Source organism: Coregonus lavaretus (assembly GCF_964263955.1).
Source record: "Coregonus lavaretus genome assembly, chromosome: 18".
Lineage (NCBI taxonomy): Eukaryota > Metazoa > Chordata > Actinopteri > Salmoniformes > Salmonidae > Coregonus > Coregonus lavaretus.
The window spans coordinates 44347728-44373753 of record NC_140005.1 but is presented as its reverse complement, the minus strand read 5'-3'; the positions used below and the strand labels follow the sequence as shown (position 1 = coordinate 44373753).

The following is a 26026-nucleotide window of genomic DNA, read 5'->3' as shown; positions in this document are numbered from 1 at the left end:
GTGCACCCCCCTATCCACATCGAGGCTGAAGAAATTTGGCTTAGCCCTTAAAACCCTCACAAACTTTTACAGATGCACAATTGAGAGCATCCTGTTGGGCTGTATCACCGCCTGGTACGCAACTGCACCGCCCGCAACCGCAGGGCTCTCCAGAGGGTGGAGTGGTCTGCCAAACGCATTACCGGGGGCAAACTACCTGCTCTCCAATTCTCTCTGGCTATCTACTCCGATTTCAGGGCACTCTCCTCTGACTGTGCAAGAGCGCAGAATAAGTGATGAATTTACAAATGCTCAACACATGTTGAATTTGGCCGGTGTCAGTAAACGTAATAAAAAAGCGTTATTAAATTGTTGCCAGCAGTACAGTTACAGTAACCAACGCTCTGGATACACACCCGAAGTCTAGCTAGTAATTTGTTACACTATCAAGAGGTTGCATAGCAACAGCATCAACTTCCGGTAGACAGGCGAAGCGCTAGTACGCTCAACTGAAAGGATACCGTTCGTTTACACTTCTAAAATGAACTAATAGTATTTAGTATATACCCATTAAGTATGTAGTATAGAGTATGTTAGTATGGGTATTCGAACACAGCTATGCACTCGTCGATACTCCAGTCTCATTGTTATATCTGTGCTCCAGTCGTCACGATGTTGGGCTGCAGCTACCCATACTGTGGGTGAAGTGGCCAAAGTGCATTGCTAGCTGCCTGGCTACACATTGAAAGAAATGACGTAAAATGCCTTATTTTTTTCGAATAAAATCTGTTAACTAAACAACATCTCTATTCCATATAATAATTATTATAACATAACAAGGAGTATATTTGCAGGATGAAAATAAACATTTTGTAGACCGGCAAAAGCAAGACCAGCTATGCACTGAGGTTCCAAAAGGACCCCAAAAAACATGTAATATTTGCTGTAAACATTGAATTTCAACGTGAACATTTTTGGATTTCCAAGACAGTAAGACAAATATAGCTTTTTCCACCGTTTTGACCTAACGGCTGACTTTGTCAGTCATTAATGTAGCAAGCTTGCTAGCTAATTATTGAAGAAAAATAACATTTACTACTGCTTATGGAAACAATAAATTAGTTATTTCCGACAACAACATAAATGAAAATAGTTTAACTAATCTTAGTGAACATATTAACTGTGTCATTACTTTGACCAGACCTAGCATGAATATGCTATTCTAGTTGCTAGCTATGTTTTGCATATTGCTAGTAATGGAAAGGTCTGTCTGTCAAAAACTCAGTACCTCTAAGATTGATACTAGCTAAAACGCAAGAATCAATGTACAGCTTGCAGAAATAATAGGCTAGCTAGCCAAATGTCAAACTGTTACAATTCAAGAGCATTCTCTCAGTAATACCGGTGTCTTGTACCTATCAATGCGTTGTGAATAGAATAGTGGGTCTAACGTTAATGCTCTAATGATGTCATGCCCCTTTGCTGTCTTTTATTTGGCTGTTTCCAGAGAACCTGTGTGTAGAAGATGAACAACATGTCCTCTGAGGCTGCACTGAACCGCATCTCCCCTGTGCTGCGCCCATTGCTGTGCAGTGTGGTGCGGAATGGTCGAGTGGGCCTTGACTCCACCAACTGCCTTCGCATCACAGACCTCAAGACTGGGTGAGTTCCTCTGCTCAATGTCCATCTGTGATACTTTGATATGAAACTATTGGGTGCATTTCAATAGTTTGAAGTGGCTTCTCAGTTATATCCTCCATTTAATCTGCATTAATTTGAAAGAATAGGATAGGTGAAAGCAATATGGTGGATGTGTTGTGAATTAGCTTTCACCTGTCTAGTTTTGTCAGTATAGATTAAGAGGAGGATAAGATCAGAGGGTACCACTTAAGACTATTGAGGTGCACATGAGGAATAGCTGGATGTAACCGGGTCGGAATCCTGTCTCAGATCAATAGTTCATTCAAAATCGCACTGGTTTGAATTAGGGCTGAGAATTGCTAGGGACCTCACAATATGATATTATCACGATACTTAGGTGTCGATACAATATGTATTGCGGTTCTCACGATTCTATATGTATTGCTATTCAATACTGCGATTTTATTGCGATTAGATTTTCCAAACAGTTTATTAGCTACACCCTTCTAGGACCGGGTCGGACCCCCCTTTGCCTCCAGAACAACATTTCAGGGCATGGAAACGTTGCTCAATTAGTATCAAGTGACTTATCGTGTACCAGGAAAACATTCCCCACACCAATACACCACCGCCACCAGTCTGTACCGTTAACACCAGGCAGGATGGAGCCATGGACTCATGCTGCTTATGCCAAATCCTCACTCTGTCATCAGCATGAAGCAACAGGAATCGGGATTCGTCGGACCAGGCAATGATTTTCCACTCCTCAGTTGTCCAGTGTTGGTGATCGCATGCCCACTGAAGCTGCTTCTTCTTGTTTTAGCTCATAGGAGTGGAACCCGGTGTGGTCGTTTGCTGCAATAGCCCATCGGTGACAAGGACCGATGAGTTGTGCGTTCCGAGATGCCGTTCTGCACACCACTGTTGTACTGCGCTGTTATTTGCCTGTTAGCTTGCACAATTCTTGCCAATCTCCTTCGACCTCTCATCAACGAGCTGTTTTTGCCCACAGGACTGCCGCTGACTGGATGTTTTTTGTTTGTCGCGCCATTCTTGGTAAACCCTAGACCCTGTTGTGTGTGAAAAGCCCAGGAGGCTGGCCGTTTCTGAAATAGTGGAACCGGCGCCTGGCACCGACGATCATACCGTGCTCAAAGTCGCTTAGGTCACTCGTTCTGCCCAGTCTAACGTTCAATCGAACAGTAACTGAATGCCTGTCTGCCTGCTTTATATGCCATTGACTAACTTTCTGTTGGAGCGAACCATTTTCGTGAATGGGGTGGTGGACCTAATAAAATGAGCGCATGTCTGCTGCGGAGAGATTAGAGAAAATGAGTTATGATCAGTCATGGAAATAAAAGTGCTGAAAACATGTTGGCTCACTATTTAAAAAGAAGATCGGAAAACAAGCTACAGTATAGGATAAAAAATACAGACGTTCTGACACAGGTACAGCCGACAAGCGCTAGTGAATGTTTTTATTTATTTTTACAAATAAATACTTGGAGTCAAAGTATCGACTCCGGAGGGCAGGCAGTGAGCACCAAATGGTGCGTTCGGCTGAGCAGACCACCCTCTGTAGAGCTTTGTGGTCAGCGGCGTTGCCGTACCAGGCCGTGATGCAGCCCGACAGTATGCTCTCGATGGTGCTCCTGTAGAACACTGTGAGGGCCCTCGGAGACAGGCCGAATTTCTTCAGCCTCCTGAGATTGGAGAGTTGCTGCCATGCCTTCTTAACCACGGTGTCCGTGTGGTTTGACCATTTCAGCTCATAGGAGATGTGCACGCCGAGGAACATGACGTTTTTGACCGTCTCCACGGTAGCCCCGTTGATGATGATGATGATGGGGGCGTGCCCTCCCTTGTTCTTCCTGAAGTCCACAATCAGCTCCTTTGATTTGCTGACATTGAAAGAGAGGTTGTTTACCTGGCACCACGCCGTCAGAGTGCCTAAATCCTCTCTGTAGGCCGTCTCGTAATTGTTGGTAATCAGGCCTACTAATGTTGTGTCGACAGCGAACTTGATGGAGTTGGAACTGTGTGAGGCCACGCAGACGTGGGTATACAGGGAGTACAGGAGGGGACTGAGGACGCACGCTTATGGGGCCCCCGTGTTGAGGATCAGTGTGGAGGAGGTAATGTTGCCTACCTTCACCACCTGGGGGGCGGCCCGTCAGGAAGTCCAGGACCCAGTTGCAGAGGGAGGAGTTCATTCCTCGGGTCGTGAGCTTTGCGATGAGCTTAGAGGGCACTATGGTATTGAAGGCCGAGCTGTAGTCGATGAACAGCATCCTCACATTCCTTTTGTCCAGGTGGGTGAGGGCAGTGTGCAGTGTAATGGCGATTGCGTCGTCCGTGGATCTGTCAGGGCGTTAGGTGAATTGGAGAGGGCCGAGTGAGTCGGGGAAGGAGGTGATGTGGTCTTTGACTAGCCTCTCGAAGCACTTCATGATGACGGAAATGAGTGCTACATGTCTGTAGTCATTCAGTTCAGTGCAGGTGGGGATAACAGCCTAAACTAGAAATTCTATAACAGTAATGTGTATGCCAATTATTTGATGGTCCGACCTAGGGCTGTGGCGGTCATGAAATGTGCATATTGAAGATATTGGAAGAACTGTCCACATTTACTTTTCGTCAGCCAACATGAGTAGGCCTAACGAACAGCAAAAGCACTAGCCTAAGTCAATCTACTATCCCCCATAGTACAAAGGTTGACCTATTCTATTCTGTGCGAGAAATAAATATTCCAAACATAGTCTGGGACAGTTGTGGGATGCAATAGATCCCAAATTAATACAACCACTAGCATCAAAAAACATTTTTTACGCAATGTGGCTGACGCCACAGATCAGAACATTTAACTTTAAATGTTAATAAACTATTAGGCTATTTCTTCACATTATAAGCACAGCAATGGGCACATGGCTGTAGGCTATAAGCACGAATGTTCCATTAGCGGGAAAACATCATTAACAAAAGTGACCGCAAATGCGATTATGCATGTAATGCTTTTATTATTAAGGTACTTGTTTATGGTAAAAATGATCTTCCCGAAACTTGAAACTCACGCGCTGCTTATGTATGCCAGTTAGGCTCTACACCCCTTGTAAAGCGGATCAATGTGCTTAATTTTAAGAAGTTATTTGGCCACTTTAGTTGGGATACAAACCTTATCAAAACATATAGGCCTATGGGCTAGGCTACATGAGGTGTGCGACTATGATTCGAAAAAGTCAACAAAAAAAAAAGGCATTGTTTCTTGCCTTACGCTGGCATCATTCTCAAGTGGTAATATATAATTCACAAGTGATAGGCTAATATTGTCACCCATCAGACTATTCTTGATTTAATCTTGTCTTTACATATACTAAATAATATGTGCGAAATTTTGTTTTGATTTAGAATGGACCATTATCATGCACCTGTCTCGAAACAGGGGCAGCGGGAAAAAATACATGTCATCTATGCACTTAAATAGTGATTGGAGGGTGCTTTTCCCAAGGTTAATTTTCATGCCAGCCAGGTAGGCTATACTCCTGTTGTAAAGATAAGCAATGTGCTTAATATTAGGAAAGTTGAGAAATAAATATAGTAGGCCTAGCCTATAGAAAGCTGATGGGATCCTCTTTTTAATAGAGGCCATCACTCTGTTTTTTCGCTCAATTGCATTGCCTTTAGAAATATTGCTCAACATGAGCTCATGTGCTCTCATGATGTGTTTGATTAGATTTTCGATTACATTTGCATTGATGTCAGAGTGATTAGAGGGACAATAGAGTGCTGAGTACCAGGCAGTTAGCAAGTTTGGTAGGCTACTAATGATCAACAGCAACATCAGAGCTTGGAGTAGCCCAATACCGTGACTAAACGGTCACGTGGAATTTGACTGCCTTCATGACTCGTGACCGCCGGTGGTGCGGTAATACGGTCACCGCAACAGCCCTAGTCCGACTGCATTCTGTCCCCTATCAAAATGTTATTGTATTTTTTTGGTGCCAGTGCGAATTACTTAAGGAAGTTGTCAAGACAATGAGCTTGATTGAGCCTCCGCCATGTACAGTTGAAGTCGGAGGTTTACATACACCTTAGCCAAATACATTTAAACTCAGTTTTTCACAATTCCTGACATTTAATCCTAGTAAAAATTCCCTGTCTTAGGTCAGTTAGGATCACCACTTTTATTTTAAGAATGTGAAATGTCAGAATAATAGTAGAGAGAATGATATATTTCAGCTTTAATTTTTTTCGAGTCAGAAGTTGACATACACTTAATTAGTATTTGGTAGCATTGCCTTTAAATTGTTTAACTTGGGTCAAATGTTTCAGGTAGCCTTCCACAAGCTTCCCACAATAAGTTGGGTGAATTTTGGCCCATTCCTCCTGACAGAGCTAGTGTAACTGAGTCAGGTTTGTAGGCCTCCTTGGTCGCACACACATTTTCAGTTCTGCCCACACATTTTCTATAGGATTGAGGTCAGGTCTTTGTGATGGCCACTCCAATACCTTGACTTTGTTGTCCTTAAGCCATTTTGCCACAAATTTTGAAGTATGCTTGGGGTCATTGTCCATTTGGAAGACCCATTTGCGACCAAGCTTTAACTTCCTGACTGATGTCTTGAGATGTTGCTTCAATATATCCACATAATGTGGTCCTCTGTAGCTCAGCTGGTAGAGCACGGCGCTTGTAACGCCAAGGTAGTGGGTTCGATCCCCGGGACCACCCATACACAAAAAAATGTATGCACGCATGACTGTAAGTCGCTTTGGATAAAAGCGTCTGCTAAATGGCATATTATTATTATTATTATAATTTTCCTTCCTCATGATGCCATCTATTTTGTGAAGTGCACCAGTCCCTCCTGCAGCAAAGCACCCCCACAGCATGATGCTGCCACCCCCGTGCTTCACGGTTGGGATGGTGTTCTTCGGCTTGCAATCAGCCCCCTTTTTCCTCCAAACATAGCGATGGTCATTATGGCCTAACAGTTCTATTTTTGTTTAATCAGACCAGAGGACATTTCTCCAAAAAGTACGATCTTTGTCCCCATGTGCAGTTGCAAACCGTAGTCTGCCTTTTTTTTATGGTGGTTTTGGAGCAGTGGCTTCTTCCTTGCTGAGCGGCCTTTCAAGTTATGTCGATATAGCACTCGTTTTACTGTGGATATAGATACTTTTGTACCTGTTTCCTCCAGCATCTTCACAAGGTCCTTTGCTGTTGTTCTGGGATTGATTTGCACTTTTCGCACCAAAGTACATTCATCTCTAGGAGACAGAACGCGTCTCCTTCCTGAGCGGTATGACGGCTGCGTGGTCCCATGGTGTTTATACTTGTGTATTAAAGATTGTACAGATGAACGTGGTACATTCAGGCGTTTGGAAATTGCTCCAAAGGATGAACCAGACTTGTGGAGTTCAAAAATGTTTTTGCTGAGGTCTTGGCTGATTTCTTTTGATTTTTCCCATGATGTCAAGCAAAGAGGCACTCAGTTTGAAGGTAGGCCTTGAAATACATCCACAGGGATACCTCATATTGATTCAAATGATGTCAATTAGCCTATCAGAAGCTTCTAAAGCTATGACATCATTTTCTGGAATTTTCCAAGCTGTTTAAAGGCACAGTCAACTTAGTGTATGTAAACTTCTGACCCACTGGAATTGTGATACAGTGAATTATAAGTCAAATAATCTGTCTGTAAGCAATTGTTGGAAAAAATTACTTGTGTCATGCACAAGTAGATGTCCTAACCGACTTGCCAAAACTTTAGTTTGTTAAAAATAAATTTGTGGAGTGGTTGAAAAACGAGTTTTAATGACTCCAACCTAAGTGTATATAAACCTCAGACTTCAACTGTATATCTCACTAGGTCAGGATATTTAAGCTTCCATATATCCACTAGTTCCAATATATCCATAATATTTGTGATTTCATTATGTGCATGAGGGTGATAGTTTGTGGTGTTATTTCCTTAACCTCCATTGAGGTATTTAAAACCGTATTATAATGTCCTACCATATTAATAGTCGTGTATTGCTTGTAAACTAGAACAATTATGATATATATTTTAGAAGAAGCGTGGATCATCATTATTTTGGCCTTATAGATTAAAAGCCACGTTTATGGTGAAATAGCATATTTAAAAGGATCCACCTTCCTTGCTGATCTGTTTGGACAGTTTGCACATTCGGGTCGAAATTATTGTTAATTAATATCACCCCTTTTGAGTTTCTTTGCCCATGAGCATTGATTGTCATGCTGGAATACCCATCCATGAACCATTTTCAATGCCTTGGCTGAGGGAAGGAGGTTCTCACCCAAGATTTGACGGTACATGGCCCCGTCCATCGTCCCTTTGATGCGGTGAAGTTGTCCTGTCCCCTTAGCAGAAAAACACCCCTAAAGCATAATGTTTCCACCTCCATGTTTGACGGTGGGGATGGTGTTCTTGGGGTCATAGGCAGCATTCCTCCTCCTCCAAACTCGCTGTGTTGGTGCGATTATTCGCAAATGATCGCACCAACAGGGTAGGTAACAACACATCTGCCACACTGATCCTCAACACGGGGGCCCCTCAGGGGTGCGTGCTCAGTCCCCTCCTGTACTCTCTGTTCACCCATGACTGCATGGCCAGGCACGACTCCAACACCATCATTAAGTTTGCAGACGTCACAACAGTGGTAGGCCTGATCACCGACAACGATGAGACAGCCTATAGGGAGGAGGTCAGAGACCTGGCCGTGTGGTGCCAGGACAACAACCTCTCCCTCAACGTGACCAAGACAAAGGAGATGATTGTGGACTACAGGAAAAAAAAGAGGACTGAGCACGCCCCCATTCTCATCGACGGGGCTGTAGTGGAACAGGTTGAGAGCTTCAAGTTCCTTGGTGTCCACATCACCAACGAACTATCATGGTCCAAACACACCAAGACAGTCGTGAAGAGGGCACGACAAAGCCTATTCCCCCTCAGGAGACTGAAAAGATTTGGCATGGGTCCTCAGATCCTCAAAAAATTCTACAGCTGCACCATCGAGAGCATCCTGACTGGTTGCATCAACGCCTGGTATGGCAACTGCTTGGCCTCCGACTGCAAGGCACTACAGAGGGTAGTGCGTACGGCCCAGTACATCACTGGGGCCAAGCTTCCTGCCATCCAGGACCTCTATATCAGGCGGTGTCAGAGGAATGCCCTCAAAATTGTCAAAGACTCCAGCCACCCTAGTCATAGACTGTTCTCCCTGCTACCGCACGGCAAGCGGTACCGGAGTGCCAAGTCTAGGTCCAAAAGACTTCTCAACAGCTTTTACCCCCAAGCCATAAGACTCCTGAACAGCTAATCATGGCTACCCGGACTATTTGCACTGCCCCCCCACCCCATCCTTTTTACGCTGCTGCTACTCTGTTAATTATTTATGCGTAGTCACTTTAACTCTACCCACATGTACATATTACTTCAACTATCTCAACTAGCCGGTGCCCCCGCACATTGACTCTGCACCGGTACCCCCCTGTATATATAGCCTCCCTACTGTTATTTTATTTTACTTCTGCTCTTTTTTTCTCAACACTTTTTTTGTTGTTGTTTTATTTTTACTTTTTTTGTTAAAATAAATGCACTGTTGGTTAAGGGCTGTAAGTAAGCATTTCACTGTAATGTCTGCACCTGTTGTATTCGGCGCATGTGACCAATAACATTTTATTTTATTTGATTTGAAACACGGCGAGTTGAGTTGATGCCAAATTGCTCGATTTTGGTCTCATCTGACCACAACACTTTCACCCAGTTCTCCTCTGAATCATTCAGATGTTCATTGGCAAACTTCAGACGGGCCTGTATATGTGCTTTCTTGAACAGGGGGACCTTGCGGGCGCTGCAGGATTTCAGTCCTTCACGGCGTAGTGTGTTACCAATTGTTTTCTTGGTGACTATGGTCCCAGCTGCCTTGAGATCATTGACAAGATCCTCCCGTGTAGTTCTGGGCTGATTCCTCACCGTTCTCATGATCATTGCAACTCCACGAGGTGAGATCTTGCATGGAGCCCCAGGCCGAGGGAGATTGACAGGTCTTTTGTGTTTCTTCCATTTGCGAATAATCGCACCAACTGTTGTCACCTTCTCACCAAGCTGCTTGGCGATGGTCTTGTAGCCCATTCCAGCCTTGTGTCGGTCTACAATCTTGTCCCTGACGTCCTTGGAGAGCTCTTTGGTCTTGGCCATGGTGGAGAGTTTGGACAGGTGTCTTTTATACAGGTAACAAACTGAGATTAGGAGCACTCCCTTTAAGAGTGTGCTCCTAATCTCAGCTTGTTACCTGTATAAAAGACACCTGGGAGCCAGAAATCTTTCTGATTGAGAGGGGGTCAAATACTTATTTCCCTCATTAAAATGCAAATCAATTTTTAACATTTTTGTCATCCGTTTTTCTGGATTTTGTTGTTGTTATTCTGTCTCTCACTGTTCAAATAAACCTACCATTAAAATTATAGACTGATAATTTCTTTGTCAGTGGGCAAATGTACAAAATCAGCAGGGGATCAAATACTTTTTTCCCTCACTGTACATACATGCATACAGTACCAGTCAAAAGTTTGGACAAACCTCCTCATTCCAGTGTTTTTCTTTATGTGTACTATTTTCTACATTGTACAATAATAGTGAAGACATCAAAACTATGATATAACACATATGGAATCATGTAGTAACCAAAAAAGTGTTATACAAATCAAAGTATATTTTATATTTGAGATTCTTCAAAGTAGCCACCCTTTGCCTTGATGACAGCTTTGCAGACACTTGGCATTCTCTCAACCAGCTTCATGAGGAATGCTTTTCCAACAGTCTTGAAGGAGTTCCCACATATGCTGAGCACTTGTTGGCTGCTTTTCCTTCACTCTGCGGTCCAACTCATCCCAAACCATCTCAATTGGGTTGAGGTCGGGTGATTGTGGAGGCCAGGTCATCTGATGCAGCATTCCATCACTCTCCTTCTTGGTCAAATAGCCCTTACACAGCCTGGAGGTGTGTTTTGGGTCATTGTCCTGTTGAAAAACAAATGACAGTCCGACTAAGCGCAAACCAGATGGGATGGCGTATCGCTGCAGAATGCTGTGGTAGCCATGCTGGTTAAGTGTGCCTTGAATTCTAAATAAATCACTGACAGTTTCACAAGCAAAGCACCCCCACACCATCACACCTCCTCCTCCATGCATCACGGTGGGAACCACATATGCGGAAATCATCCGTTCACCTACTCTGCGTCTCACAAAGACACGGCGGTTGGAACCAAAAATCTCAAATATGGACTCATCAGACCAAAGGACAGATTTCCACCGGTCTAATGTCAATTGCTCATGTTACTTGGCCCAAGCAATTCTCTTCTTCTTATTGGTGTCCTTTAGTAGTGGTTTCTTTGCAGTAATTCGACCATGAAGGCCTTATTCACACGGTCTCCTCTGAACAGTTAATGTTGAGACGTCTGTTACTTGATCTCTGTGAAGCATTTATTTGGGCTGCAATTTCTGAGGCTGGTAACTCTAATGATCTTATCCTCTGCAGCAGAGGTAGCTCTGGGTCTTCCATTCCTGTGGCTGTCCTAATGAGAGCCAGTTTCATTATAGCCCTTGATGGTTTTTACTACTGCACTTGAAGAAACTTTCAAAGTTCTTGAAATGTTCCGTATTGACTGACCTTCATGTCTTAAATTAATGATGGACTGTCGTTTACATACACTTAGGTTGGAGTCATTAAAACTCGTTTTTCAACCACTCCACAAATTTCTTGTTAACAAACTATAGTTTTGGCAAGTCGGTTAAGACATCTACTTTGGCATGACACAAGTCATTTTTCCAACAGTTGTTTACAGACAGATTATTTCACTCATAATTCACTGTATCACAATTCCAGTGGGTCAGAAGTTTACGTACACTAAGTTGACTGTGCCTTTAAACAGCTTGGAAATTCCAGAAAATTATGTCATGGTTTTAGAAGCTCCTGATAGGCTAATTGACATAATTTGAGTCAATTGGAGGTGTACCTGTGGATGTATTTCAAGGCCTACATTCAAACTCAGTGCCTCCTTGCTTGGCATCATGGGAAAATCAAAAGAAATCAGCCAAGACCTCAGAAAAAAATTTGTAGACCTCCACAAGTCTGGTTCATCCTTGGGAGCAATTTCCAAACGCCTGAATGTACCACATTCATCTGTACAAACAATAGTACGCAAGTATAAACACCATGGGACCACGCAGCCATCATACCGCTAAGGAAGGAGACGCGCTCTGTCTCCTAGAGATGAATGTACTTTGGTGCGAAAAGTGCAAATCAATCCCAGAACAACAGCAAAGGACCTTGTGAAGATGCTGAAGGAAACAGGTACAAAAGTATCTATATCCACAGTAAAACGAGTCCCATATTGACATAAGTGCACAATTGGCCCAGCGTTGTCCGGGTTTGGCAGGTGTAGGCCTTCATTGTAAATAATAATTTGTTCTTAACTGACTTGCCTAGTTAAGTAAAGGTAAAATAAAAATTAAAACAATTAAACCTGAAAGGCCTCTCAGCAAGGAAGAAGCCACTGCTCCAAAACCACCATAAAAAAAAAAGCCAGACTACGGTTTGCAACTGCACATGGGGACAAAGATCGTACTTTTTGGAGAAATGTCCTCTGGTCTGATGAAACAACAATAGAACTGTTTGGCCATAATGACCATCGTTATGTTTGGAGGAAAAAAGGGGTCGCTTGCAAGCCGAAGAACATCATCCCAACCGTGAAGCACGGGGGTGGCAGCATCATGCTGTGGGGGTACTTTGCTGCAGGAGGGACTGGTGCACTTCACATTAGCAATTGATCATTAGCAAACCCTTTTGCAATTATGTCAGCACAGCTGAAAACTGTTGTGCTGATTTAAAGAAGCAATAAAACTGGCCTTGAGACTAGTTGTGTATCTGGAGCATCAGCAATGTGGTTCGATTACAGAATCAAAATGGCCAGAAACAAAGAACTTTCTTCTGAAACTCAGTTTATTCTTGTTCTGAGAAATGAAGGCTATTACATCCGAGAAATTTCCAAGAACCTGAAGATCTTGTACAACGCTGTGTACTACTCCCTTCACAGAACAGCGCAAACAGGCTCTAACCAGAATAGAAAGAGGAGTGGGAGGCCCCGGTGCACAACTGAGCAAGAGGACAAATACATTAGTGTCTAGTTTGAGAAACAGATGCCTCATAGGTCCTCAACTGGCAGCTTCATTAAATAGTACCCGCAAATCACCAGTCTCACCGTCAACAGTGAAGAGACGACTCCGGGATGCTGACTTTCTAGGCAGAGTTGCAAAGAAAAAGCCATATCTCATACTGGCCAAGAAAAGATTAAGATGGGCAGTCTGAGATATGGCTTTTTCTTTGCAACTTTTCTTTGCAATTTCCACTGGCTAGATACGAGGTCGTCAAGGTTCTCATTTGCAGAGTTGAGAAAATCCTTGTTGATTATGCTTTCCCATCTGTGGGCTTTGGCTTTGTTGGATCAACCCCGACAGGCAGGCTCAGACTCTTGAGGGGGCGGTGCTGCTTTATTGGGTCTCTGCCGCGTTCATCTTTCTGTCTTGGCTGCGTAGGTTACTTGTAGTATGCCTACAAACGGATAAGAACTTCTCTTTAGTGGGTAGGTCCCTCAGGTGGGTGTCTTGAATATACAAACACACGGGCACCCCATCTTCCAAAACACCCGCACACCCCCCACATATACACCCTCACATATCCACATACTGTACCTTCTATGTCCTCTGTTTGTAGTTTTTTCCTTTCTACCTTGTTGATGTCTGCGTAATTTCGGGCTTTTGAGTACTTTTGTGTTTGTTGTATTTGGGGATTTATTATTTCATTCTTTGTCCCTTCTTCTAATGCTGTCTATTTCTAAATACTATAAATAAAAATAATTTTATAACATTCCCTAACTTGAATAGTACAGTATAGTATATTGTAGTTTTTCTTTATTAATTGTTCTATTTTATTCAACCCATCTATGAGAACTTTCTATTATTTAGAATAGCCATGGAGTAGTCTTGGTGTCTCGGAACAGTTGGTTATCAACCTATAAACATTCTGGTTGTACAGATGGATACCCATGTTTTCAGCTTGTTACCGTTCAGGCATTACCTATGTAAACATTACATTTAAACTAAACGTTGACTGATTCATACAGCTTATCAATGTACGAGAGCTACACGTTTCCCTTTTAGTCTATTATTTTTGAAGAGTGGGTACAGAACTTTGCACCGTTCTGCAATTTCCTTCGGGATCTGATTGTTCATACCTTCTTTTTATGCCGGCAAGCCTTTTGCCTTTTAATCATTATTTTGTCTTTAAAGGATGCAAATTTGGCAATGATTGGCCGCTTGAATCGCTGTCCTCTCTGTCTGAGACGGTGTACGCGTTCAAGTTTTGTCGACCGTATTGCCTGGGATTTGTAGCGCTTTAACCAGGAATTATTTTTGCCACGCTCACTGGATCTTCATCCTCTTTAATTTCGGTAAGCACCAGATTTTCTCGCATTGCTCTAGTCTGTATATCAAGTAAGGATTCTCTTAGAAACTAGTTCTCTTTTTTTAAGTACATTAACGTCAATTTCGATGGTATTGACTGTACCTTTTAGCTTTTTAGTTTCTTTCTCCAAAGTCGCGGCTTTCTCGTCACTCATCTCCTTTGTATCTTTACTGAAGTTCAATTAGTCATTTATCGATTTTAGCAGGTCGGTTTCCACTCTTACCATACCGGGTGGTGAAAAGCATAAATCATCTGTGTCTGTCAGAGTGTCGTTTTCTTTTGGGCATTGGTTCTCCATGCTTTCCCTGGTTACTCTCTGACATGTTTTGGCCTTGACAGCATTCGTAATATTTGTGAATAAACTTCTCAAGCCTTAAAAATATTTTGGGGTTGTTATCCAGCTTGAGTGTTATTGCCCATGAGTAAGTAGATCACTGAAGTGCTACTATTTAGTCAGTTTGAGAGATATTGAATATTATGCTTTCTCATGAGGCATTCCACACCGCCATCTTCAGTCCGCCATCTTCAGTCCGCCATCTTCACAGATCTAGGCTTTATTACCAAACGGTCACTTGGTTGGGGCCAAATTGACTGATCATGTGCTTCTTTGCAAAATGATAACTTGCACAGATGCTGAAGACCGATTCCACCCAATATGGATTATAAATGGGAGTAACAATTAATATCATGTTTTTCTGGCCATACCCCATGCCTATGCTAACTGTTGCTAAATCTTCCTGAACAGCTTTGCCTTTGGGTCTTATGCTTTCAAATGAGCCCAGGTGGAGTTGTAGTCTCTTCATTACTTATGCAGAGCTGCTGCCAATATTCACTGTATTGTTTTGTATTGAAAATATTGCAATATTGTTTGTAATGAAGGCTATTATTTGATGTGGCACAGTATCTTCTGGGGCAGCGGTATTCAACTCTTACCCTACGAGTTCCGGAGCCTGCTGGTTTTCTGTTCTACCTGATAATGAATTGCACCCACCTGGTCCCTGATTAGAGGAGAACAATAAAACAAGTCCAGAGTTGAGTTTGAGGGTTCTAGGGAATATTGGTTTTACTGGGTTGGAATGATTTATTGGCCACCCTTTGGCATAACAAACTATTGGGTGTAGCCTAGATCAAATCTTGTAGTTCAAAATGTGGATGTAGACTAAATTTCAAGTGTAGCGATAGGCCATGTTGAATTCACTTGACGTGTTTTTTTGTTTTTGTTCTTTGTTTCATTCAATACTGTATTTTAGATAAACTGCCAGATATGATTGTGTTTCAGAAGTCTAAAAATAGTATTATCAATAGTGTTTTAAGTGTAGTAGTCTAACTCAAAAGGTCTAATAGGGGGTGCGTATATTTGTCCTGTTACACACATGTACAAGTGTGTAACCTGTACAAGTGTGTGGTGAAATGGAAATGTGTTTTTTGAATATACCACTCCCCCTGAGACACCCTCGAAGAGTGGGGTCACGGCATGGGATCAGCCATTATTGGAGCAATTAGGTTTAAGTGCCTTGCACAAGGGCAGATCGACAGATTTCTTTTACCTAGTCAGCTCGGGGATTCGAACTAGCAACCTTACGGTTACTGGCCCAATGCTCTAACCGCTTTTTTCTCAGTGCTTATGTAAGTATGGAACATTTGAAAACATGCAGCCACTCTATTTTGCTGCTAACCTCAATAAACATAGTGTTTATCATACTGGATGTTACTGGAATTGCATGAAACAAACCTCTCTCATTTGAGGGAAGTCCACATTTGAGTCTTTCCTTATGAGGTTGGCTCCGAAAATGCCTCCATGCGCCCCAATATGTTTTTAAATGATTAAATCTCATGCGGGAATTATCTTAATTGTGTGTTCCTGGAATGGCCATGAGTCCTCACACACACAGTAAAAGGTTAAATTATAATTTTATAAGAATATATTTTTGTGTTTGGCATGTGTGAATGAAGAGGTTATAAGCCTAAAAGGCAAATAGCCACAACAGGTAGTCCCCATTGCTCATGTCAAACAAATAATGTAGAGAAGTATATACTATTAGTTACCACCTTGCTGCAGGTCAATGGGTGCAAAAACAGAGTTATTGAGGCAAATTGTTTCCTGGTTTTGATTTCACAACAATTCCCTCAGCTGCATCTGCTTCCCACTTAATCACTCACATCAAAGATAGCAGGAGACAAGTAGTGAGCCAGCTATGTGTGTTGGTTTGGCATTTCTGGGTTTGTGGCGAATGATGACTTACTGACAAGTCATTCGAACAGATGCTTAACCATTTCATCTAGACTTTGGCAAGAGATTTAAGATCATGACTGAGTAAAATGCTAATACTGAATCAGTCAGTATGGGACTATGTCACTGAAAGGCTATTCTGTGCCCTTTATCACACTATGGCATAGTGTAATTTTTGTATTCAATTGATAGTGTAGTTTTTGTATTGAATTCACTAAGACTGGATATGGGTACTTCCCTTTCCCCAAAATCCATTTATTTTTATTTTTACTGTGTGAAATAAAATGAGTGTACTGTTGGATAAATACAGAAGTGTTTGAAAACATCTAGTAAATGTTAAGCAATATTTTTTTACAGTTAATTTTTTACTAGGCCTACTTCTCATTATCTATTTGTCTTTTGAGTAATCCTACATTTGTATAGGCATCCATAATCCTTTTTGTATGTGTATCCTTTTACCCTGGCAGGCATGCACACTATGGACTATGTACGTTGTTCTCCATACATAGTCCTACTTGTACAGGGGGTACAGTGCACAGTGGTAACCCCCCTACTCCAGTCCCTCTACAGCTCCCTCCGGTCAGGGTGTGTGTGCCAGTATATTGGTCCAACAAGTATTTTGACTGGCTTCCAGACGTTTTGACAGATTAATGGCAAATCCCTTCCTACCATTTGATACCTCTCTCCTGTCTGGAAAAATACTGCCATGTGTATGTTTGTGTCTTCTCCCTCTCTACCATAACTGGAAACTGAGCAAAAACACTGCGCTGACGGAAATAGAATTGTGTAACATCTGAACATTCTGAACTACAGTGAGCTCAAAAGTATTTGGACAGTGACACATTCTTTGTTGTTTTGGCTCTGTACTCCAGCATATGAAGAAGAAAACACCTAGAGAGAGGACAGATCATAACAGTTTAGTTGAGTTAATTTCCAATCCAGGAAATCCATATACAGTGGGGAGAACAAGTATTTGAAACACTGCCGATTTTGCAGGTTTTCCTACTTACAAAGCATGTAGAGGTCTCATCATAGGTACACTTCAACTGTGAGAGACGGAATCTAAAGCAAAAATCCAGAAAATCACATGGTATGATTTTTAAGTAATTAATTTGCATTTTATTGCATGACATAAGTATTTGATCACCTACCAACCAGTAAGACGTTTGACGTCTGACGTTTGGCAACTCGAACCTTCAGCTCCCTCCACAGAGTTTCTATGGGATTAAGGTCTGGAGACTAGCTAGGCTACTCCAGGACCTTAATGTGCTTCTTCTTGAGCAACTCCTTTGTTGCCTTGGTCGTGTGTTTTGGGTCATTGTCATGCTGGAATACCCATCCACGACCCATTTTCAATGCCATGGCTGAGGGAAGAAGGTTCTCACCCAAGATATGACGGTACATGAGTTGATGCCAAAGAGCTCGATTTTGGTCTCATCTGACCACAATACTTTCACCCAGTTCTCCTCTGAATCATTCAGATGTTCATTGGCAAACTTCAGACGGGCATGTATATGTGCTTTCTTGAGCAGGGGGACCTTGCGAGCGCTGCAGGATTTCAGTCCTTCATGGCGTAGTGTGTTACCAATTGTTTTCTTGGTGACTATGGTCCCAGCTGCCTTGAGATCATTGACAAGATCCTCCCGTGTAGTTATGGGCTGATTCCTCACCGTTCTCATGATCATTGCAACTCCACGAGGTGAGATCTTGCATGGAGCCCCAGGCCGAGGGAGATTGACAGTTATTTTGTGTTTCTTCCATTTGCGAATAATCGCACCAACTGTTGTCACCTTCTCACCAAGCTGCTTGGCGATGGTCTTGTAGCCCATTCCAGCCTTCTGTAGGTCTACAATCTTGTCCCTGACATCCTTGGAGAGCTCTTTGGTCTTGGCCATGATGGAGAGTTTGGAATCTGATTGATTGCTTCTGTGGACAGGTGTCTTTTTATACAGGTAACAAACTGAGATTAGGAGCACTCCCTTTAAGAGTGTGCTCTTAATCTCAGCTCGTTACCTATATAAAAGACACCTGGGAGCCAGAAATCTTTCTGATTGAGAGGGGATCAAATACTTATTTCCCTCATTAAAATGTAAATCAATTTATAACATTTATGACATGCGTTTATCTGGATGTTTTTGTTGTTATTCTGTCTTTCACTGTTCAAATAAACCTACCATTAAAATTATAGACTGATCATTTCTTTGTCAGTGGGCAAACATACAAAATCAGCAGGGGATCAAATACTTTTTTCCCTCACTGTATATCCACAGTAAAATGACTCCTTTCCTTCTTAGTTTTTCTCTTTTACTTGTCTATATCTGGACGCCTAGTTCATATCCTAAATTCTCCTACCTTCTATGTTATTACTATTTCCTGTGCCCACCAGTGTTTTAATAATCGTGGTCTGACTGTTATCTTTTCTCCCGGTCTGCGCCCCCACCTTCGATTTTTCATGTACCAATTTTGATTATTCTATTTGTGTCCTCCTTATTCTTCTTATTCTTATTTGTGCCTATTTGTTTCCTTATTACTGTCGCTTGTTTTGGAATAACCCACTGAAATTCTCTCAATACTATAGACACTGCTTTAGATTGTGCCCCTTTCCGATAATGTTATGAATTAAGATCATGGCCACAGCTCTATCGCAATTGCCAGTCCGCTATTATTAGAAGTCAGTAGATTTAGGTAACTGTCCTTTCTGATTAGGCTACAGGTAACAAAACAAACACTTGCTGTAGTTTACAAGCATATATTCAATTAATATCCATATTCCATTCAATATTTAAAATTACAACCCCGTTTCCCAGTAGGTTCCTCCAGCAAACCATTAGGCCACACAAAAAAAACCGTATTCCCTTGAAATCGTTCCAATCTCTTCAAATAAACACTGGCTGCTTTATCAATTTAAGCAAGCCATGGCCATAGTTGAATTATAATCAGAAACCCAGATTTTAGTCAGTAACACAGAACCTATGCCTATTGAAATTACAAGTAAATCCCGCAAATATCCCAATTACAATGGTTTGTAGTCTTAACATCTGTCACATAACACAATTACCAGAAAATAGCCTTAAAGGTCGTCCAAGTGTTTCTTTGCAAAGATATCACATACAAGGTCTGATCTCATTATTACTGAAACAGGATACAAGTGGAAAATATAAAGATCTAGCCCCTTACACTTCAGTGTTGTGATGCAAAAATTCTAGCAAAATGTATAGCGCATAGAATTAAAAAGGTATTGTCGGATATTATTCATTCTAATCAGACAGGTTTTTTACATGGAAGAAACATTGGAGATAATATAAGGCAAGTATTGGAAACAATAGAACACTATGGAAAATATGGGAAACCAGGCCTGCTATTCATAGCAGACTTCGAAAAGACATTTGATAAAGTACGACTGGGGTTTATATATAAATGCCTGGAGCATTTCCATTTTGGAGAATCTCTTATAAAATGGGTCAAAATCATGTATAGTAACCCTAGGTGTAAAATAGTAAACAATGGCTATTTCTCAGAAAGTTTTAAACTGTCAAGAGGAGTGAAACAAGGTTGTCCATTATCGGCATATCTATTTATTGTGGCCATCGAGATGTTAGCTGTTAAAATCAGATCCAATAATAATATCAGAGGATTAGAAATCCAGGGCTTAAAAACAAAGGTGTCATTGTACGCTGATGATTCATGTTTTCTTTTAAATCCACAACTAGAATCCCTCCACAGCCTCATAGAGGATCTAGATACATTTTCTAACCTCTCTGGATTTCAACCAAATTATGACAAATGTACTATATTACGTATTGGATCACTAAAAAATACAATTTTTACATTACCATGTAGTTTACCAATAAAATGGTCTGATGGTGATGTGGATATACTTGGAATACATATCCCAAAGGAAATAAATGATCTCACTTCAATACATTTTTATAGAAAGTTAGCAAAAATAGATAAGATCTTACTACCAAGGAAAGGAAAATACCTGTCAATTTGTGGAAAAATCACCCTGATTAACTCTTTAGTATTATCCCAGTTTACCTATTTGCTTATGGTCTTGCCTACACCTAGCGAACAGTTTTTGAAATTATATGAGAAAAAAATATTCAATTTTATTTGGAACGGCAAGCCAAACAAAATTAAAAGGGCCTATTTATATAATGAATATGAATTCGGAGGACAGAAATTATTAAATATTAAAGCATTAGACCTATCACTAAAAGCTTCAGTCATACAAAAGTTATACTTAAATCCGAACTGGTTCTCAAGCAAATTAGTAAGATTGTCTCACCCAATGTTCAAGAAAGGCCTTTTTCAGTTATTTGAAAAGGAAATAATCTCCCAAATATCACTATTTTTAAAACAAGCCATAGAAAGTTGGTTGCAATTTCAATTTAATCCTCCAGAAACGACAGAACAAATAATGCAACAAATATTGTGGTTAAATTCAAATATACTAATTGACAAAAAACCTTTATTTTTTGACAGAATGTTTAAAAAAGGTATAATCTTCGTAAATGATATCATCGGTAGGACTGGTGGAGTTATGTCGCACATGCAGCTAACAAAAACATATGGAAATGTCTGCTCTACCCAAAATTACAACCAAATAATTGCAGCCTTACCGCAAAAGTGGAAGAGGAAAGTGGAAGGGGGAGAAAGTAAGGAACTTGTCTGTCGGCCTTGCATTAAAGAACATAATTGGTTAAGGAAAACTGTGATAAAAAAAAAAGTATATCAGTTTCACTTAAGGACCAAAGGATTGACAGCCGTCCCATATAGATTACAAAATAGTTGGGAAGAGATTTTTGACGTACCGATTCCATGGCATAGTGTTTATGAATTGACACGCAAAACCACACCGGATTCAAAACTTAGAATCTATCAATTTAAATTATTATATAAAATTCTTGCTACCAATAGAATGTTATTTGTATGGGGGATACAATCTTCCCAGCTCTGCAGATTTTGCTGTGAAGAGACAGAATCATTAGATCATTTGTTTTGGTTCTGTCCATTTGTAGCTTGTTTTTGGACACAGGTCCAGGAATGGCTAAAGGATTGCAATATTTACCTGGAGCTAACCTTGCAGATAACATTACTGGGTGATCTGAAAAGTCATAGTCAATCGATCAATAATATAATTATAGTTTTAGCAAAAATGTTTATTTTTAATTCACAATCTGTAGAAGCAATGAGAATAGAAAGGTTCAGAACTTTTGTAAAACAGTACGGTTGAAATATATATGGCAAATAGAAATCCTATATGGATGGTGTTAAGAGATGGATGGGAGGTATTGAATGGAGTTGAAGGATGGGACTAATAACAAATAACAACAAATAATAACAAGATAACTAATAATGTAAGCACACTGTGTCCATAATAAGTATATAGGTTGTATGTTGGGAGCTTTTGGGAAAGAGCACAGTTAGAAAGATATGGCATATAGAAGCAAACCGGGTGGACATCATGAAAATGATCGGAGAGGTTGAGAGTAGAAGAAGTTCAGGAGCAAAAACAAATAAAATAGAATTATTGTAAAATTGACTGTGTCCATAAGGTGTAGATAGTAAGTATAGGCTGGAAGTAGAGGCTGGGCATTGTTGTTCAGTAATTTACCCCAAGTAGGGAAAGGATGGCGGGGTTGAAAAGTAATAAAGGGGAGTATATATATAAAAAACATTGGGGATTGGAAGTGATGCAGACAATTACATTGATAGAAGTTACAATCTATCTGCAATATTAAGCTGATCTACCCCCAGAAAAAGAAAAAAAAATGCAACTTATTATGTGACTTGTTAACATTTTTACACCTGAATTTATTTAGGCTTGCCATGACAAAGGGGTTGAATTCTTATTGACTCAAGACATTTCAGCTTTTCATTTGTAATGAATTAGTAAAAATATAGAAAAACATTATTCTACTTTGACATTATGGGGTATTGTGTGTGTGTGTGTAGGCCAGTGACAAAACATCTATATTTAACACGTTTTTTATTTGGGCTGTAACACAACAAAATGTGGAAAAGGTCAAGGGGTGTGAATACTTTCTGAAGGCACTGTATGTGTATTAAAGTAGTAAAAAGTTAAGTATTTGGTCCCATATTCATAGCACACAATGACTACATCAAGCTTGTAACTACAAATTTGTTGGATGCATTTGCTGTTTGTTTTGGTTGTGTTTCAGATTGTTTTGTGCCCAATATAAATGAATGGTAAATATGTATTGTGCCATTTTGGAGTCACTTTTATTGTAAATAAATACTTTTGGAGCTCACTGTTTCTTTGAGTTAATAGCCCTTTCTGGATATTGACCCAGTTCTAGCCTATTCAATCCCACTACTTGGTTCAATTCTGTATTGCAATATTGACTATTCTGTTCCAATACTGACTATGGCAAATGTAAAAATTCCAAACCAGAACAACATGATTGTCTGTTTTTTCCCCCCAGGCCTTGTAAATGTTTGAGTCTTACTGTAAATAGGCGGTTTGGTTGTCAGTGGAATGTGTTTTTTCCTTGTGCACAATGTTGATGTTTCTGAAAAGGTCTGCACCTGTAGTCACCATGTTCTCATTCTTTCATAACAATACATAACATGTTCATAACAGGTCCATTTCATCACGGGTTACATTACACAGAGTTGAGTGTTAAAAGCAGCGTGATTGGACAAATAGCCATCAGCTTGAATCAAAGTAGGCCTAATTGTGTTCACCTAAGGTCTTAATTCAGTTGATTCAGCATTGTGGTATACAGTGGGGGAAAAAAGTATTTAGTCAGCCACCAATTGTGCAAGTTCTCCCACTTAAAAAGATGAGAGAGGCCTGTAATTTTCATCATAGGTACACGTCAACTATGACAGACAAATTGAGAATTTTTTTTCCAGAAAATCACATTGTAGGATTTTTTATGAATTTATTTGCAAATTATGGTGGAAAATAAGTATTTGGTCACCTACAAACAAGCAAGATTTCTGGCTCTCACAGACCTGTAACTTCTTTTTTAAGAGGCTCCTCTGTCCTCCACTCGTTACCTGTATTAATGGCACCTGTTTGAACTTGTTATCAGTATAAAAGACACCTGTCCACAACCTCAAACAGTCACACTCCAAACTCCACTATGGCCAAGACCAAAGAGCTGTCAAAGGACACCAGAAACAAAATTGTAGACCTGCACCAGGCTGGGAAGACTGAATCTGCAATAGGTAAGCAGCTTGGTTTGAAGAAATTAACTGTGGAAGCAATTATTAGGAAATGGAAGACATACAAGACCACTGATAATCTCCCTCGATCTGGGGCTCCACGCAAGATCTCACCCCGTGGGGTCAAAATGATCACAAGAACGGTGAGCAAAAATCCCAGAACCACACGGGGGGACCTAGTGAATGACCTGCAGAGAGCTGGGACCAAAGTAACAAAGCCTACCATCAGTAACACACTACGCCGCCAGGGACTCAAATCCTGCAGTGCAAGACGTGTCCCCCTGCTTAAGCCAGTACATGTCCAGGCCCGTCTGAAGTTTGCTAGAGTGCAGAAGAGGATTGGGAGAATGTCATATGGTCAGATGAAACCAAAATATAACATTTTGGTAAAAACTCAACTCGTCGTGTTTGGAGGACAAAGAATGCTGAGTTGCATCCAAAGAACACCATACCTACTGTGAAGCATGGGGGTGGAAACATCATGCTTTGGGGCTGTTTTTCTGCAAAGGGACCAGGACGACTGATCCGTGTAAAAGAAAGAATGAATGGGGCCATGTATCGTGAGATTTTGAGTGAAAACCTCCTTCCATCAGCAAGGGCATTGAATATGAAACGTGGCTGGGTCTTTCAGCATGACAATGATCCCAAACACACCGCGCGGGCAACGAAGGAGTGGCTTCGTAAGAAGCATTTCAAGGTCCTGGAGTGGCCTAGCCAGTCTCCAGATCTCAACCCCATAGAAAATCTTTGGAGGGAGTCCGTGTTGCCCAGCGACAGCCCCAAAACATCACTGCTCTAGAGGAGATCTGCATGGAGGAATGGGCCAAAATACCAGCAACAGTGTGTGAAAACCTTGTGAAGACTTACAGAAAACGTTTGACCTGTGTCATTGCCAACAAAGGGTATATAACAAAGTATTGAGAAACTTTTGTTATTGACCAAATACTTTATTTTCCACCATAATTTGCAAATAAATTCATAAAAAATCCTACAATGTGATTTTCTGGGAAAAAAAATCTAATTTTGTCTGTCATAGTTGACGTGTACCTATGATGAAATTTACAGGCCTCTCTCATCTTTTTAAGTGGGAGAACTTGCACAATTGGTGGCTGACTAAATACTTTTTTTCCCCACTGTACACGTTTTCCCCATCTTCTGTAGAATTAACTTCTTATACATTTTTTATAAGAAGTGTTTGTGTGTGCTTGCTGCTCGAGTAGTAAACATTGCTATGGTGGGCTGAATTGAATTCCAGAAAGTGAATCTTCCTTAACTTGTTGTGTGAAAGCTGTGACAAAGCTGACGTGATAAATCTGTTTTTTCTCAGGGGACATCATATTCAATGCACAGGATCCAGAACTACCTCCAGACTTCATATTTGGGGAGGACGCGGAATTCCTGCCAGAACCCTCGGAACTCCCGGTGAGTACAATTCCCAACCTCACTCATTTCCCACACCTCACTTATTTCCCACAATTCCCCAAAGCTCTATTTCCTCACCCTGGCCTAGTGTGAATGACTCACTCAAGTTGCTGCTCAGACAGATTCAGTGTGGTGAGCAATAGAAGGCAGATGGCTCTGGTTTGCCGTCCAAATCCTTTGTTTCCTTTGTTGTTTTGACGCTCTTTTATCTAGAATTCAAGTGCTGGTATTGATATGTGAAAATGAGTCAACAGCCATACTGATTCCACTACATCCAGTGTTCTGTTAAAAAGGCGTTGGTGCATTGCGTAATCACTTCTTCTGTATGTGCTGGCCTGCACATCCTCCCCCCTTCTGCAGAAAAATGTTGATTGCACCAGGCTAATTCCCAATTGGCAATGAGTCAGTAGCTGATCCCGTAGATAGTGTGGTTCAGATTGCTTAGAAATGGTTTCCTTATACATTGAGTAAAATATTTTTATATTGTTGCACGATTAGCTTAGATCGCTCAGATGCTGAGGCACTCTCAGATGTTTAGACACACAAACACATGCAGCAATCCCTGGAACGTTCTATTGCAGGTTGCTAGTAGGGATGGGCACGGATATTCAAATATCCGAACAGAAATTAGGTTATACATTTTTCAATTTTTTTTTAAATAGGCCTATTTTAACAATGACAAGGCTTTGTCTAAAATTTAATTAAATGATCTATGTGACATTGCTACATAGCCTACAACGATAGACCATTACATGTTTTATGACAGTTTTTATGAGTGCGCCCCATAAAAAAGATTCACCGGTAGACGCACCCATTTCACACCTGCAGCTTGTTGTTGTTGTCGGATCAAAGCGGCTTACACTCTCAGAGGCTCTATGTGTAGCAAGTGAAGTGGGAGATTTCTAATCAATGCAAAATGGAATTAAAATTACGGAATTAAGTCTGCTAAATGAAAAGGAGTAGGCTATAATGATCAACCAACAGGTACGCTGTTTAATATGAATGGAGTTGTTGG

The 26026-nt window shown here is 41.0% G+C and overlaps 1 pseudogene across 1 annotated transcript in view; it reads left to right on the top strand.

Moving 5' to 3' along the window:
- The first annotated feature begins 900 nt into the window (after nt 1-900).
- Nucleotides 901-26026, top strand: part of LOC311145507 (BRISC and BRCA1-A complex member 2-like) — a 179487-nt pseudogene continuing 154361 nt past the window's right edge. The window contains exons 1-3 of the transcript XR_014615602.1: nt 901-969; nt 1487-1641; nt 24917-25011. The product of XR_014615602.1 is annotated as a BRISC and BRCA1-A complex member 2-like (transcript). The remainder of the gene's footprint in view (nt 970-1486; nt 1642-24916; nt 25012-26026) is intronic.